The 17,672-nt window shown below is 48.7% G+C and overlaps 1 protein-coding gene across 2 annotated transcripts in view; it reads left to right on the forward strand.

The window, feature by feature from the left end:
- The window catches only part of gramd1ba (GRAM domain containing 1Ba), a 369,918-nt gene that overhangs the window by 94,147 nt on the left and 258,099 nt on the right, over positions 1-17,672 (forward strand). Inside the window, exon 1 of one of the 2 annotated variants that reach the window (XM_051931899.1) lies at positions 3,637-3,994. The exons of the other annotated variant lie outside the window; for it this stretch is intronic. The gene's annotated coding sequence lies outside the window, so the exon portion shown is untranslated. Of the gene's footprint in view, positions 1-3,636; positions 3,995-17,672 lie in introns of those variants that run through there. 2 annotated transcript variants of the gene reach the window in all.

Raw genomic sequence — 17,672 nt, forward strand, 5'->3', positions numbered from 1 at the left:
GTCCTGAGATTGTGGGTTCAGGTCCTTCTACTGACACTGTGTGACCGCGAGCAAACAACTTCACCTGCCTGGGCTCCAAGTGGAAATGCAAAAGAAATGCAACCAATTGTAACTCAAATGTTGAAAAGTCGACTCAGATAAAGGCATCAGCCAAATAATAATAACTGACTTCATGTCTTCAAATGGGTTTCAGTATTTTGGGGGTTCCATGCTGTGAACAGCAATGTGACCTGAGCCTCCACTAGGTGGCGCAGTTAGACGTCATATGCTGGAATGGGAAAAGATTTGTTAGTTCAAGATTACAGTGTGGGCAGGGGGCACAAGGGGGCAGCACTTTAGGGTCTGTAAGGGCATTGTTCTTTCACCTCTCCAGAATGTTCCAGTACTCCCTGTAATCTGTTAGTACATGCCAGTCATGCCCGCTACACATGTCACTGGGTCCCTGTGACCAAGTGACTGTGGGTATTACATGTGGGCAGTCAGGCCTCACTTCATACCACACTGTTCAGAGAAAGCACCGTCAGCCTAAACGGCCATAAATCAGCACAACTGGTGTGTCTGTGGCATATGGGAATATAACTGGGAAAAGCCAAGGGGGACATGGAGAGAACAAGGAGGGGGCACACAGATGGCAGCCGGGCATAGCATCTGAAACCTGAACTGAGGAGTGGTGACTTCATATGAGGAGACTTATATATAGTGCCTTTCACATAGATAGATATGAAAGGCACTTTTTAATATATATATATATATATATATATATAGAAAAGTTGATATTTGTGATAGGCAGTATATAATAGATAGATAGATAAGAACAAAAGTCTGCGTGTGATCTTGAGGCTGATCGCATCTCCAGTATTTCCTATACAGTAAGATCTGTGATCCTGTAGGAAGTTCAAATCCCCGTTTAGCCACTGCTGTGTCTCCACAGGTTAATCTCACCTTCTTGTGCCTCTCTGATAATAATGTTTAGCCCAATATAAACCCCCTGGTGGTCCCTGGGACAAAGCATCTCACTACTTTGTGTATCTCTGAAGACACTCTACACAAAGTGGGCAACTGGTTTGAAGCCAGCAGCTGTCCATGTGTACCACACCTCACTCACGTACCTCATAGGTAACCCTGAGCCTCAGTACCCTACCAAAAAGACAGCATCTGTCATCCAATAGGCAATAGAATTTAATACCAACAGGCTTCAAGTAAAAAAAGTTTACTACGAACCCTGCCACTCCAATGAAACTCGTCCCTTACAGCTTCTCATGTCTGAAAAAGAAGGACGTGAGGCCCACTGGTTATTGGCTGTAAGACCAGAATTCAGTCTGGTGGCTCCTTAAACTTTTCATGTCCAGAGCCCTGCCAGTTTGTTCTGTGTGCCGGCTCTGCACCCACCATGAGCCTACCTCATTCTGTCATCTTTGGAACTGCTGAAATGAGAATAAAGAGGCAGTCTTGGAATAGCCAACTTGATCTTACCGAGCAGTAAGAGAGATTTGCTGACATTGTTTTTTGTGATTTATGGCCCTTAATTGGATTGTAATGGTGAGTAAGTCTTGAAACAGATTAACGGTGTGAATTGGCTTTGTTTCACAGACGCTGCTGGAGAGCCACTTGTTTTGTCTATTTGTCAATTCAAGTCGTTTATTGACCTCTCTATCATAAAGTGCCTTCCATATCTATCCATGCACTTGGCCATGTTCTAAACTCACTTTATCCTGTGTGGGTCATGAGAAACCTGGAGGCTATCCAAAGTAATGCATAAGCCACAGCACTGCACATGGAGCCAGTCCATTGTAATAATTTAGCTTAACCACTCCACTCTTTTGGCAGTGACAGGGATTCGAACCGGCAATCTTCTGGATACCAGCACAGATCCTTAGCCTCAGAGCCACCACTCCACCCCATGTTAGCAAACAGACCGAGACACACAGACAGAGCTGTCTATATAGGATATATAGTGCATTTCACATCTATCTATCTATCTATCTATCTATCTATCTATCTATCTATCTATCTATCTATCTATCTATCTATCTATCTATCTATCTATCTATCTATCTATCTATCTATCTATCTATCTATCTATCATAGCACTTTTCACGTCTATGCACTTTTGCTGCCTGTCTATATGTTAATCTATGTTCTTCTGTCAACTCAAATGTTTAATAAGTGACCTGGGACAGCCCTGACATTACAAGTGGCTCTGAGGCTAAGGATCTGTGCTGGTATCCAGAATGTTGCCGGTTCCAATCCCCGTCACTACCAAAAGAGATCCTACTCTGCTGGGCCCTTGAGCAAAGCTCTTAACCTGTAATTGCTCCAGGGGCGCTGTACAATGGCTGACCCTGCGCTCTGACCCCAAGGGGTATGCAAAAACTAACAAATTCCTAATACAAGAAATTGTATAATGCGAAATAAGGAACAAAAAAAAAAAAAAGTATAATGTGAGTTGGCAGACAAAGCTGCAGCTACCACTGAGACCACCAGGTGGAGCTCCAGGTAGATCGCCTTTAGAGTTCCCTAGAGTGCACCTGACCCCAGCAGTAGCCTTTCAGGTCACCAGCCAGGGGTTTGCTATGGAGTAGAGATGAGGAGGAGGAGGAAAAGCCAGAGGTCCGAGAAGGGTAAAGGAGGTGAGAAGGAAGAGTATTTGTGTGGTTTGAGAAGTGGGTAGAAATGTTTTAATCACCCCCTCACATTTGATGTAAATTTATTTTTTATTTGTTACTTCCCTGACTGTAAATACCCTGTGTATTTTTATTTGCTAATAAGATACCCATCTCTAATGCTTTTGAGTTATTTTTTGGTCGTTATGAGTCTAGCGTCTGCCCCCTTAAGTGAACACTATCTATCTATCTATCTATCTATCTATCTATCTATCTATCTATCTATCTATCTATCTATCTATCTATCTATCTATCTAGGAAGTCCTCTCCTAGACCTGGACTCTGTATATGCTGGAAGGGGGCAGAAGATGGCCAAATGTATAGCCGCTGATCTCACCCATCCGGGAAATAGACTGTTTGTACCACTGCCTTCGGGAAAGCGGTACAGAAACATAAAAACACGCACCAGGAGACTGAAAGACAGCTTTTTCCCCAGAGCTGTGAAGTCCATCTGCCCCTGCTGATACACACACATACATCTACATCTACCCCTAACCTGCCCCCCTGTAGACATGCACACGCACTTTCCCTTGTAATCCTCACCAGCAGACCCACGCACACAGATCACTGGTCTTTGCAGGCGTACTACCTCAGGAAAAGTCTGGACTTGATGATGTTTTATTGCTGCTGTCTTTTATACTTATTATGTTTATTTTATTATTTATAGTGTATTGTGTATTTTAAGTACCTACCTACAAAACAAAAAAAAATCGTTATGTGTGTTCATAATGACAATAAAGAATTCTATCTATCTATCTATCTATCTATCTATCTATCTATCTATCTATCTATCTATCTATGCGTCTGTCTCCTCACTCGAACTTTGCCCCCGAAGGTGCCCCGCAGGCAGAGCGTAAAGCACGTGACGACTCCTTAAGCCTCGCTACCTCCTCCGTCCCTTCTACTTTCCATCTCCGGCTCACACGGGGTTAACAAAGCGGTAGCGGCGGCCGTCGATTGAGCTTGTTGCAGGAGGGAGGCAAAGAATGTGATATAAGTGAGTAGAGAGCGCGAGCGCGAGAGAGGGAGAGCCAGAGACCGGAGTATTTGTACACCGCCGAGTCCGGCGCAGGCACTCCGCTGCCCATCGGGATTCTTCGTACCCTTAGCTGGAATGTCGGGGGTCTGAAGGTGGATTTGCTACAAAAGTATCAGCAGCATTTTTTTTTAGAAAGCAGATGGTGCCGTTCCAGAGGTGGGGAATACCCCGCTTTTTTTTTTTCTTCCTTTTTCCCTCGCTGGACATGTTCATGAACTAATTCTTTCCAGGTCGGTGTCCCCTTCTGATCTGCAGGTTTTATTTAAATGATGCACTTTGTCGCCAAGTCAAGGTAAGGAGATTTAAAAGGCACATCTTCTTTTGTCTTTTTCTCTTAAACACACACACACACACACAAAAGGCTGTCACTAAATGTATGCGGTGTGCCTGGTATGGACCCGTGTGTTGTGCGTGTGCGCGGGCGCGTGCGTGTGCGTGTATGTGTGTGTGTGTGTGCGCTTTAACATGTTGTGGAATGCGTGCACACGACATGTGCTCAAAGTTTCTGTTGCCAGTGAACCGCCGCCACCCTGACCCCTCGTTGCTTTGATCGCGAACACGCCAGTGGCACTCGTAAATAGAGTAACTGTCACCGCGGATGCACACCTTTGACATAAATGACAGGCTTCTGCGGGGGGCGCTTTATATAAAGGTGCCTGTGCCCCACCAATCGATTGTAAAGCCTTTAATGTGCTTCTCCAGGTGGAAAGTGATGAAAACAGGAATGCTGAGCGCGCACGCGCGCGTGTGAGTGTGTGTGTTCATTTGTTTCTTTCGATGTATTCCAGACGACAGGAACGTGCGACTGACTGACTTGCACCTGCGGCGTAAAGTGAGCGCGCGCCACCTACGCGAGTGCCTGAAAAACCGGAGCGCGACGCACGAAATAAATGGCTGGAAGCCAGTGGTCATGCATTTGGGATTTGCACACCCACTGACTGAGGTACTCAGGCAAGTTCCGCTGCAGTCGCACACCCTATAGGTAACACTGACATACTATCACTTATTATTTTATATAGCGCCTTTCATAAGGCTAATCTCAATGAACTTTCAGTCACTCACTTTAGGTCTGTGTTAATGCTGGGTACAGTGAGCACAGCCATCACTCCGAATCAAGCAACCATCCTTTTATATGCACCTGCACTGCTTGCTACTTGGCACTCCCACTCAGCAGATCACATCTGTTTCAGTGTAAGAGGGGAATATCCCGCCTAGGTGTTATTCCTGCATTGCAGGACACTGACAAGTGGGTTTAGAATGTGGATGGATGGTTCTTTCTGTGGGGAGCTGCCCTGTGACCCTTCTACCAGTTTGACACTAGTGGAGGACTTAAACCACACATATACAGAGCTAGCTATACACTTGTACAAGACTGTAGGAGGAGAACTTGGTACCCAGCTAAACACTTGTAGGAACAGAAGCAACACGGGTACCCAGCTAGATTCTGGTAGAACACTTGAGCCATGACAGTACCCAGTTAGACACTGGTTGAGAATGAAGAAGCACTGGTACTCAGCTAGACACTGATGGAGAATAAATCACAACTAGCACCCAGCTAGACATTAGTAGAAGATTGAAGCCTCACAGATACCCAGGTAGACACAGGTAGAGAATGAAGCTGTGTTGGTACCAACAAGACTCTGGTAGAGGACTGAAGCCATGTTGGTACCCAGTTAGACACTGGTAGTGAATGAAGAAGCACTGGTACTCAGCTAAGCATGGGCAGGAACAAAAGCAATATGGGTACCCAGCTACTCTCTGGTAGAAGACTGGAGCCATGCTAGTACCCAGTTACATACTGATAGAGAATGAAGAAGCACTGGTACTCGGCTAGACACTGGAGGAGAATGAAGGACAGCTGGCACCCAGCTAAACTCTAGTAAAAGATTGAAGCATCAAGCATCACTGATACCCAGGTAGACTCAGGTAGAAAATGAAGCCGTGCTGGTACAAGCACCCCACCCCCACCCCACCAGACTGTGGTAGTAAATTAGAGCCATGTTGGTACCCAGTTAGACACTAGTAGGGAATGAAGCAGCACTGTTGCCCAGCAAGGCACTGGTGCAGAATAAAGCACAGCTGGCACCCAGCTAGACATTAGTAGAAGATTGAAGCCTCACAGATACCCAGGTAGACACAGGTAGAGAATGAAGCTATGCTGGTACCCCTTAGACTCTGGTAGAGGACTGAAGCCATGTTGGTACCCAGTTAGACACAGGTAGAGAATGACGCTGCACTGGTACTCAGCTAGGCACTGATGGTGAATGAAGCACAGCTGGTACCCAGCTAGACTCTAGTAAAAGACTGAAACCATGCTAGTACCCAGTTTTACATTGGAAGAGAATGAAGCACAGCTGCTACCCAGCCAAGCACTGGTTCAGAATAAATCACAGCTGGCACCCAGCTAGACACTAGTAGAAGACTGAAGCCTCACTGATGCCCAGGTAGGCTCAGGTAGAGAATGAAGCCACACTGGTAACCCCCTAGTCTCTGGTAAGAAGACTGAAGCTGCGATGGTAGCCATCTAGACACTGATAAGGGAATGAAGCAGCACTGGTACTCAGCTTGGCACTGGTGCAGAACAAATCAGAGTTTGGCGCCCAGCTAGACACTAGTAGAAGACTGAAGCCTCACTGATGCCCAGGTAGATACAGTCAGAGAATGAAGCCATGCTGTTACCCCCCTAGACTCTGGTAAGAAGACTGTAGCTGCGATGGTAGCCAGCTAGGCACTGGTAGGAAATGAAGCTTCAATGGTACCCAGCTAAACAGTGGCAGAGATGGCTTCCTCTTCCAGGCTCCTTTTGTGGTTGTTTCCCCCCGCTCATCTTCTTCATTAAATGACTGGTAGGTTGTAGTGCACATCCATGGTGAACTTGGCTGTCATTCAATGGTCCGAGGCCGAGCAGATATGCCAGTGCCCTTGCTCCATCTTCCATGAGACTTACCGGGCACATTTGTGTTACGAGGTATTGTGCCATGAAAGGCACTATACAAAATAAAGATTAATAGAATGCACCTTTTGTTATATACCTGCTTCCATTAAATCGTCTTGATCATCAGTGCTCCCCTGGGCCATCTTAACGCATGGGCACACTGGGCAGTTTCCCAGGGACCCCATACTAATCTATGTATGTTATCACTTGCTGCTTGCTTGTGTAGATAGGGGCTTCAGTGCACCGCTTTGCCCGTGGGGGCCTATAGTGCTGTTATGACGGCCCTGGTGCCCCCTTCTTTCTGAAAGCAAACAACTCATTCCAATTCCTCAAATCTGTTTTTCCCATCTTGTATCCGGTGTGCCACTTGAGAAATCAATATAAAACAACTAAATTCATAATATGAAAGACCTCTGGAGCGTCCCTTCACTGCCTCCCATTCTGACAAGGAATCGTCCCACACTCGCCCTCTCTTTCTTGGAAGAGGAGCACTCGCTCCCGCCTGGAGCTACAGGAGGCATATGCAGTGTTCTCAAGGAAAGAGAGTCAAGCTTGTGACACGCTGTTCATTTGTGACAAGCTGACACGGGGTGATGTGATGCCGGCTGTCAATCAGAGACCATCTGTTCTTGACGTACCCGGACTGGAATGTCAACTTTCCTCCCGCGTTTAGCTCCGTGGCTGTGATTCTGATGTCAGCAATTGAGTGATGATCAAGGCGGGGGCGTCTTTGTATGGTGCACTTCTGACATTGTCACCAACTCACTGAGTGAGCTGTTCGGTCTTCTTATTCCTGTCCGGGGGTCACTGGGCACAAGTTGGGAGCCAACCTCGCACTAGGCAGCAATCACAGGGCACAGCCCCAGTCCTTCATACTGGGGCAAGTTCAAGCCCCTAAAAGCCTGATCTTTGTGTGTCTATAGAAATGTATGAGGAATAGCAGATGAACATGGGGGGAACATGCAAGGTCCACACAGACAGCGACCAAATATCATCAAACAAAGAGAACAAAAACAGAAAAAAAATTGGGGTATCACAGCCTCGCCCATTTAATAACAGGCTTCAGACATTGAGATGTGTCGGTGTAGACACCATGGATCCAGCAGAAGGGGGCTGTTCCTGTCGGAAGTTTTAGGTTCTGATTTGCGAAGGGCTTCCTGTGACAGAAGAAGATTGACGTAGCAGAGGAACCAGAAGGGGGCGGGGTTGGCGCTGTTCTGGCAGGAAGTGACATCAGTAGTTTTCCGGCGCGTTCTCCTCCATTTTAAAGCAGACGGACATAATGCTAGTGTGACTGTCACAGCCAAAGCCTCTCCAATTGTTTTAGTTAAACCTGGAGCCATGAGACCCAATGTATCTACGTTTATGTCTTGTATTCTTGTTAAGTGCTCTAAGGGGACCAGCAGGTACAAATTTCATTCTACTGAGTACGCCTGACGATGAACTTGACTTGACATGACCAGGCTGGCTTTCACTCCCAGGACCCCCAGTACTTTGAGGCAGCCACATAAATAGACAGCATATACTGTATGTGGTGAAAGGCTCCCTGCTGACAAAAGACAATGAGAAATGTGAAAATCCTCGTGCTGCCACAGGGTACCCCATTTCATGCTGTAGGATGTTTGTTTAGCGCACCAGAAACAGAAACACCACGGCGTGCCATGCCTGTGTGGGCATCGAGTGACGATATCTTCTATCAGAAGCACGCTTTTAGTTCAGAGGGAGGGTCCGGAAGAGGTGGGCTGCGATGTGGGACATGGATGACGTCGCACATCTCCAGTTTGGTCCAGGTCTTTCTTCATGGCTCGAGGCAGACACAAATGCCAATTTAGATGCCATGGAAACCAAATCTTCATCACCCCCCCGGGGTTGTTCTCTTGTAGGATTTAGTGTGTGTGTGTGACAACATGTATGTTGTATAACAGAACATAACATAACAAATTTATGGTAGGCACAGTGGCACAGTGCTGGCACTGCTGCCTCGCAGTAAAGAGATTACGGTTCATGTCCCAGGTGTGGAGTTTCCATGTTCTCCTTGTGTCTGCGTGGGTTTCGTCCACTCGCTCTGGTGTTCAGTTCTTAGATTATGTGGATTGGTGGTGCTAAGTTGGTCCATATGTGTATCACCTTAGGAGGGACTGGCACCTTGGGCAGGAGTTGTCCTTGCATTTGCACCCTTTGTTTGCCTGGATAGACACCACCTTCCTCGCCACCCTGCTCAGGACAATATGGGTTTAGACTGTGGATGTATATATGACATGTCAGTATTATCTGACCTGTGGACCGTGGGAGCATTGCATGAGGGCTGTGGCCGACCCCAGCTGAAACAACGCATCCTCAATTCACAGTGGCAGCATTGCAGGTGCATCCTGGAAGACCACCCAATGCCTGCTCTGATGATCACGCTTGATTCAGCAAGGAGGAAAAGCATTAACGATTCATCTAACGCTCTGACGCTCTGGTGATTACGCTAGACCCCCTGCCCACCCCCATACTTGGACGATCGCAATTGATTCACCCCGGGGAGTGGGGAGAGGTCATGGTAAATTCATGGAGGGAGAAACCCAACTTACGAACAAAATGGGCATGTGAAAAACTGGATCATGACACCACAAAGATTGAGAAACACCTATACGTGTATACATAACAAAATACAGCAATAACATACTATATATCAATGTGTGTATGTACGTATGTGTATATGGAATGTATATATGTGTGTGTGTATTGTAACAAAAGGCGCTATATTGGCGCATGACCCGACACAGATGGACACAGAGGCACATATAAAATAAAAAGACTTTTCTTTTTCTTCAGCTGGAGGGCACGTCTTCCCCATGTCCCCCAGCCACAACACAGTCCCAAAACACCAACACACCACACACTTTCTTCTCCTGCACCACCACCACCACTCCTCCCAGGCAACCTCGTCCTCCTCCACCCGACTCTGGCTGATGAGTGGTGGTTGCTGGCCCCTTTTATTGGGCACTCGGAAGTGCTCCAGGTGTTTGATTTGCCGACATCCAGCTGCACTTCCAGGTGTGGTGAAACTAGTGCCCAGAAGGGTCCAGCAGCGGAACCCAACAGGGCTGCACAAATCTCCAACCCCCATGAAGCCCTGGGGGAGTCCAAGGCACCACTGCAACCCAGGGAGGCTGCTAAGGGTTGTGTTTCCCGTTCATGCTCCCCTAACCCATATGCTGCAGGGGCGTCCCGGCTGGGCATGGGCCCCAGCCATCCGTCACAGTGCCCTTCCCTCAGATGAGCCCCGTTGGGCTCAGCGGCACGTCCCGCGAGGGATGATCTTCTCCAGGTTGGGGAGTCGGCATCTCCCAGTCTGCGGCTGTGCCCTGTGGAAACACAAGCAACAGGTCTGGGATTGTTGCACCGACATCCACGCACTTCGGACGTCCTCTCTGGACAACACCGCCAGCCGTGACCACAGAGGCCGCAGTTACAGTATAACAACGTCGACCTCGGTGAGATCGGAAGCAGGATGGAAAGTCGTGCTCCCTCATCCGCTCTGCGGAGGGCACCTAACGTCTCCGCCCCTTCGCAGTGCATCCCTCCACTGCCTTCAAGCAGATGGGCTCACGCTGCGCACTGTTGGGAGTCTCCCGTTTCTTCCTTCAGGTTCTTCTCTTGCTCTGGGGTGCACTGATGGACTGGGTCCCCTTATGGGTAGAAGAAAGACCCCATACCATCTGCGCCCCATTGGACGCCCGCGAGACTGATGCTGGTATCCACCAGTCAGCTGCCCGCATGCTCCTCTGTCAGGCCCACCCCATCCGCACACTCAGTCATCACCGCAGCGTCCTGTGTTGGAGGCGTGGCTACTTGGCTCGTGGAACCAATCAATACCAAAGTCCCTTCACTCAGCCCTCTCTTTTCCTGTACAGCACAGACGTCACTCACCTGTACCGCCACATCGTTCTGGCTGGAGAAACCAGCCCTGCGCCACTTCAGCCAGTCATGGATAACCCCTATCGGTGCGCCGAGCTTCTTCTCCAGCCCTTCCCTTGCTTCCTGCAGAACCTGGCAGACCTGAAAAAGGGACTGCAGGGGTAGGAGGATGCCCACCAACTTCCATGCAGTCCGAAGCAGGTCAGTTTCCTCGGTCTGCGGTGGACTCTGACTCACCTCGTCCTCTCCCGTCGACCGCATGCCATCGAGTCCCTGCACAGTCTGCGCAGGCCCCTTTGGGTGTTCTTTGGTGACGAGGTGAAGGTTCATCATCCCTGCCTCTGAGCTTTTATCAGTGGGGAACCGACACACATCCGTCACCCCATTACCTGCCATTGGGAGGAACTCCTGCTCTTCCACTGCGAACACCGCACCGGGAAGCTCATCCGGGCTCTCGTCCTCCGTCTGATGTAGCAGGCTGAAGGAAAGACCCAGGCCAGCCTCGCTTTCCCCAGAGCTGTCTCCACAGTCACGTCATGGACATATGTTCTCGGGCCACCAACGGGTACTCTGCCCCTTGGCGTCTAGGAGGTAGGCAGATGAAACCACGAAAAAACATTCCCGAGGCCCTTCACCCCTAGGCCCGTCACCTACCTCCTGCTGCAACCCATGGCCAGCGAGGCGGTGTCTGGCGGCTGACCTCAGTCTGCCCGGATTTCTTCTTTCCCATTAACGCAACATCCTTAGGAGCTTCTTGGTGGTCCTCCTGCAGCTCCCTACTGCGTGTGTGCACTTCGGTGCGCTGTCTCGGGGGCACGCCTTCTGCACGGCAGTGCTGGACGCGTGCCTCTCGCTGCTGTGCCAGGTTGTTACACAAATTTTCTTGAACAGGTCCCCGTCCCAAAGACGGACAGGAATCCTGCCGGCTACATCAATGTAACAAAAGGCGCTATATAGGCGCCTGACCCAACACAGATGGACACGGAGGCACATATAAAATAAAAAGACTTTTATTTTTCATCAGCTGCAGGGCACGTCTTCCCCATGTCCCCCAGCCACAACACAGTCCCAAAGCACCAACACACCACACACTTTCTTCTCCTGCACCACCACCACTTTTATTCCAGGCAACCTCATCCTCCTCCACCCGACTCTGGCCGCTGAGTGGTGGTTGCTGGCCCCTTTTATTGGGCACCCGGAAGTGCTCCAGGTGTTTGATTCCCAACATCTGGCTGCACTTCCGGGCGTGACGAAACTAGTGCCCAGAAGGGTCCAGCAGCTCCTGCTGCAGCACCCCCTGGTGGCGTCTGCGGAACCCAGCAGGGCTGCACAAAACCCCAACCCCCATGAAGCCCTGCGGGAGTCCGAGGCACCGCTGCAACCCAAGGAGGCTGCCATCTAGCATCCAGGGGGAGATGTTGTGTTTCCCATGCATGCTCCCTTGGTACATATGCTGCAGGGGTGTCCTGGTCGGGCATGGGCCCCGGCCATCCATCACAGTATATATATATATATATATATATATATATATATATATATATATATATATATATATATATATATATATACTGTATAGATAAAATGTGTGTGTGTGTGAATATGCATGTATCTTTCTCTTCCTCTTCTTTTGGCTGCTCCCATTAGGGGTCGCTACAGTGGACCACCTGTTTCCATATCCCCCTGTCCTCTGACTCTTGCTCCGTCCCACCCACCACCTGCATGTCCTCTGTCACCAGATCTGTAAACCTCCTCTCAGACCTTCCTCTTTATCCTCTTATACATATACTGAATACACACGAGTGTTATACATAACATCTTCAGACCCACGTAATTCAACTGTTACTCACAGGCAGCATCAGCCTAACCCAGTAGCATCAGGTGCAAGGGGGCACCAGCCCATTGCAGGACCCACTCGCTTACACCCCCACACTCACAATATGGACTTGCAAATTAACCCTCTATTCATCTGCTTGTAAAGTAAAGTCCAGCCCAGAAGATGGCAGCAGGGAGCCCCATTATTTGTGCATGGCCCCAGCTGTGTAAGATGGATTTCTAGGAGGGAGACCCCCGGAGTGTCACGGGGCACCGACTGGCAGTGGTTCAGTTTTAGTGCCATAGAGTTTAGAGCTGGGAGTGCAGATGCTGACAGGAGCTAAAGAGGCAGAAGGGAAAGAGGGTAGAGGGGGTCAGAAGAGGATAGGAGAAGGTGTGAGGAGGAGACGTTGTGTGCTTCAGCGCATGCCGGGCAGAGGTGTTGAAGTGCTCACGAGTAGTCAGGGGAAACAACCTGTTTATAAAGGTTCACTGGGCACAGTTTATTTGTTCCTTCCTTATCTGCTCATTATATAATCTTCGCTTTATTTAGCCTTCCATTGTATGCTTTAGTTTGGAATAATATGACCATCTGTTTCGTATCTTTTTATTTTTTTTAGTCTTTATATATATATATATAATATACAGTATATCTAGGGGGCTTCACTTGCCAACCCCGCAGCCCAGGCCTGCACTACGTGCCAGTCACTTCACATCTCTGCCGCTCATGTTGTGAAGAGGGGGGCTGAAAGCACCCCAAGGAGACACGGTCGCTCCTCTGACACCCCCTCTTGAACGGTGATACAATGGGAAACAAATACAGTTGTTTTTTTTTTTTTTTAACCTCCTCTTTGCTCCATCAGCTGCTGGCTTGCTGCTGCTGCTGCCGTGCCACGTGATCTGCATCTCGTGTGGCGTTTCAAACATTTAAAAGCCTGTACAGCAGTTGTCCTTTTGTCTCACTGCCTTGTCTCTCTTCTCCCCCAGACACCCTCAAACACTATTCAATCTCTTTTCGCTGTTCCATTATTTCACAGAGTAATATTTTCCATCCTGCGTGGAGTTTGCATGTTCTCCCCGTGTCTGCGTGGGTTTCCTCCGGGTGCTCCGGTTTCCTCCCACAGTCCAAAGACATGCAGGTTAGGTAGATTGGCGATTCTAAATTGGCCCTAGTGTGTGCTTGGTGTGTGTGTGTGTCCTGCGGTGGGTTGGCACCCTGCCCAGGATTGGTTCCTGCCTTGTGCCCTGTGTTGGTTGGGATTGGCTCCAGCAGACCCCCATGACCCTGTGTTCGGATTCAGCGGGTTGGAAAATGGATGGATGGGTGGATATTTTCCATTTCTTTGCACTAATGTGATCTTGACTATCATTTTTTTGAGACTTTCGAATTTTCCTACTTCCATTATCTGTAACCTGCTCTTCATGTGTACCGTGCTAATATTTCTGAATTCTTTACAACGTTCTACTTCGTCTTTTTCCGGCCCCAGATGTGGTTAAATCTCTTGGTACAAAGACAGCACAAGAAGTGTGTCTGCCAAAAGCATTCCATCAACTGAGAGGTTAGATCATCGTGGTCTTGTCTGAAAATGGTTGTAAGTAGGGCGTGACTTGACCATCTTGCAGGATGTGAAAGTGTCTCTCTGTCTCTCTTCAAAAGATCACATCTCGTCGCAGGATTTTTTTTATAATAGATATGTGTGTGTGTCAATTCAAGTGAAGTTGGGGAGCATGCACTGGTACAGTGTGTTGCTGCACCCACCATATGGCGAAACAGCTTGGGATCCAGGTTGGCAACAAAGGCAGACACGCGGTCCAGTCCCACCCTCGGGAAATGAGAAATGACCCTCTATCTTCCACAGCGAGGTGTTATGTGGGCAACCCCTTGGTCTGGTCTAGCCACTCAGGTCCTCAACAATGAGGATCCTGTGACCCTGATGACCCTCGGGTCATCGCACCACATGGCCGTAGTGCCGTAACTGATGCTCCCTCACAATAATAATAATAATGTGCCTCATTCGGGACTACGTGAGCAAAACAAAGTCAAACCAGCGGTACCCAAGGATTTTCCAGAGAGACACATGTATGTGTGTGTGTGTGTGTGTGTATATATATATATATATATATATATATATATAACCACCCATACAATCAGATTGTGATTCAGACTACGAATGCCATGAATATATATATATATACTTTGAAGCCAACCCCGACACAGACAGGCAGGGCAGGAGACATGTTTTCCAGCACACAGTTTCTTTACAATGCACAAATCACCAGCACACAGCACAATTCAGTCCCTTCTCTGCCACCAATCCCTCCATCTCCACTCCTGCTCAGGCTTTGTCCTCCTCCTTCCGACTCTGGCCATTGAGTGGTGGTGACTGGCTCCCTTTATTGGGCACGCGGAAGCTTCTTCTAGGAGTGGCAGAAGTGTGGCCAAATAAGGCCCTGGAAATCTCCATGTGCCCCCTGGTGGTGGCCAGGGGCCCCAACATGGTTGAGCTCCTATGTTTATGACCCATGGCCCTGCTGGAAACCAAGGGAGCTGTCCACTGTCAGCCCTGGGGAGAAACTGTCCTGAAAATACTCTCTCCCTCGGTCCTTTCATGATCGGTCCGTCCTGGCCAGGCAAGGACTCCAGCTGTCTGCCACAATCCATATATTGTGGAACCAAGGGTTGCTCCTGCCGTCCCCACACAGACAGGCAGAGGCACGAGTTCCAGCACAGCACACATTTATGTACAAGTGGGGAATCGCTTTTCCCTCATTCCCCACAGCAGCACAGTGCAATACACCAATAATAATAATAATTCTTTGCATTTATATAGCGCTTTTCTCACTACTCAAAGCGCTCAGCAATTGCAGGTTAAGGGCCTTGCTGAAGGGCCCAACAGAGCAGAGTCTCCTTTGGCATTTACGGGATTCGAACCGGCAACCTTCCGATTGTCAGTGCAGATCCCTAGCCTCAGAGCCACCACTCCGCCTTACACAGCCAATACACAGTTCCTTTTCTTCTCCTTTCCGCCTCCACTCCTCCACGGTCAAGCTTCATCCCTGTTCCACCCGACTCTGGCTTCCCGAATGGAGTGAAGTGGCACCTTTTATGTTACACCTGGGATTGTTCCATGTGGCTCCTCAGGGCTAACTGGAATCACTCCCAGGTGTGATGGAAACCCCAAGTAGGGCTCTGCAGCTCCACCTGGTGGCCCCAACAGAACCCAACAGGGCTGTGCCAAACTCCAACTCCCAGCGTGCCCTGCGGGAATCCATGGTGCGCATAGCCACCCAGGAGGGCTGCCCTCTAGCGTCCTGGGGAAGGTAGTGCCTTGTGGATGCTCTCTACCCCAGTTCTTCCATTCAGCTGGCATCCCGGCCAGGTACTGGCCATGGCCATCTGTCACTATAAATATATCTATCAATTATATAAAAAAATCTTGGGTCAAGACATGATCATCTTGGAGAGACACTTTGAAGTCCCGCAAGACTAGTTGCAAGTCACGCCCTACTTACAAACAAGTATATAGTGTATATATGTTCATGTGTGTGTATACATATATATACAGTATACAGTATATATTGTTGTCGTGTCATTCTCGTCAGGTCATTGATGCCATTTCGGCCATCTTCCTCTTCCTTCAGCATCATCGTGTCCTCTAATTCCATCCCTTCTCCTCCTTTCACTCTTTCTTTATTCTTCTTGTGTCATCTCCTCCCTCTTCTTCAACCTCATCCCCTATTGCACTTCCATTGCAGTGCCCCTCCGTTTGCCCAAACTTCTCTTTCCTTCACCCCAGTTGTTCCACTTATCTCTATACTCATCTTCCTCTCCCTCACTTAAATCTCCCATGTTTATCTGGTCACTTGCCTTCCTATGCTTTACCTGAATCTGCCATGTCGGAGTCTCACGTTCCTCAAACGGGAGGTCCAAAGGGTGGTGTGGAGGCAAAGCCCCTTTTGGGTATGAATCCTGGAGCTTCTTCCATGCATAGCCCACCCTTACTGTTGCTACCACAACCCATCCATCCATCAATATTTGAAGCAGCTTAATTGGAGTCAATCCCAGTATCATCTGGGGAGTCAAGCCTAGATGGGATGTCAGTACATCACTGGGCACACTCACACACTCATACACACATCCTTCAAGAAGAAGAAAATGAAGAAGAACCAAGCCTGGCACAAAACGAGTCCACCATGTAAACTGATGAGCCTCAGTGCAAATCTGGAACATCAATTACAGAACGTCAAAGAGAAGGTGCTGGAAGCGTGACACCCACTTAGAATGGCAGGAGCTGCACTTACAATTTGTAACTTCAGTGCCCAGTTGGCATTTTCTTTTATGTGCCCAATTATCTTGCCCTTCCATTCCTCTCAAATCCCAGCTGGTTTGCACGAGATGAGATTGACTTCAGCCCTCTCCCATTGTGCCGCACCTCGCCCCCTCTCTGTCTAAACACATTGCCAGCTTACTCCGCTTCAGTGCCACCTAAATCAGCTGCCGTAAACAGAGCAGTCCCCATTGACAAAGCCACAGCGTGGGCGCGCATTGACAGGTGTGATTTCCATTTGCTTCATGTGCTTCTGATAAACAAGTGAGCTCAGCATTTCAGCACCACGGGAGCAATGTAGGGTCACTCCTGCCAGTGTATGTGTAGGGCAGCCGGTAAAACTGTAAAAAGGAAGAGAAGATGGTGAGCTGGCCTACTTCTGCCCACCTTGCAGCATCAATGTTTTCCCATGGTGTCTGATTATATAACAAAGTCCTGATTGTGGTATTGATGTGGTGCTCAGCAGGCACAGAGCGCTGCTATAAACCCGAGGTGTCCATTCATCTTTTAAATTTGTTTTTCATCTTCTTGTTCCTCCCATCATGTCCTAAAATATTCCCACCTTCTACCATACATTTGTTAGTCCACAGCTGATTAACAAAGAGCACGGTGGGTTTGCCTTGGTTTGTTAAGTTCTGCCTCTTTAGGCAAGTAACTGGTCCAGGCTTTGGGTGGTCCACTGTACACTCTCTCTATATACATTTATTGTAGTAACTAGGGGGCTTCGCCCCCTGCTCACTTCGCTCGCCAACCCCCCGTGCCTGCTTTGCTTCCGCAGTTTCAGATGCGCGTTGTAGGCGCCTATGTTCATTGTATTTGTCCATGCTGGCGCGTTTTTGTAGCTCTGTTAGTCGAGCTGTTTGGTTCTGGAGCCGAGACAGTTTTGCTTCCGCGGTTTCAGACGCGCGTAGTAGGCACCCACGTTTATTTTCTTTATCCATGCGGGCTCGTGTTTGTAGCTCCATTAGTCGAGCTGGTTTGTACAATCCCAA

This window comes from Erpetoichthys calabaricus, chromosome 9, assembly GCF_900747795.2.
Source record: "Erpetoichthys calabaricus chromosome 9, fErpCal1.3, whole genome shotgun sequence".
Taxonomy (NCBI): Eukaryota; Metazoa; Chordata; class Cladistia; order Polypteriformes; family Polypteridae; genus Erpetoichthys; species Erpetoichthys calabaricus.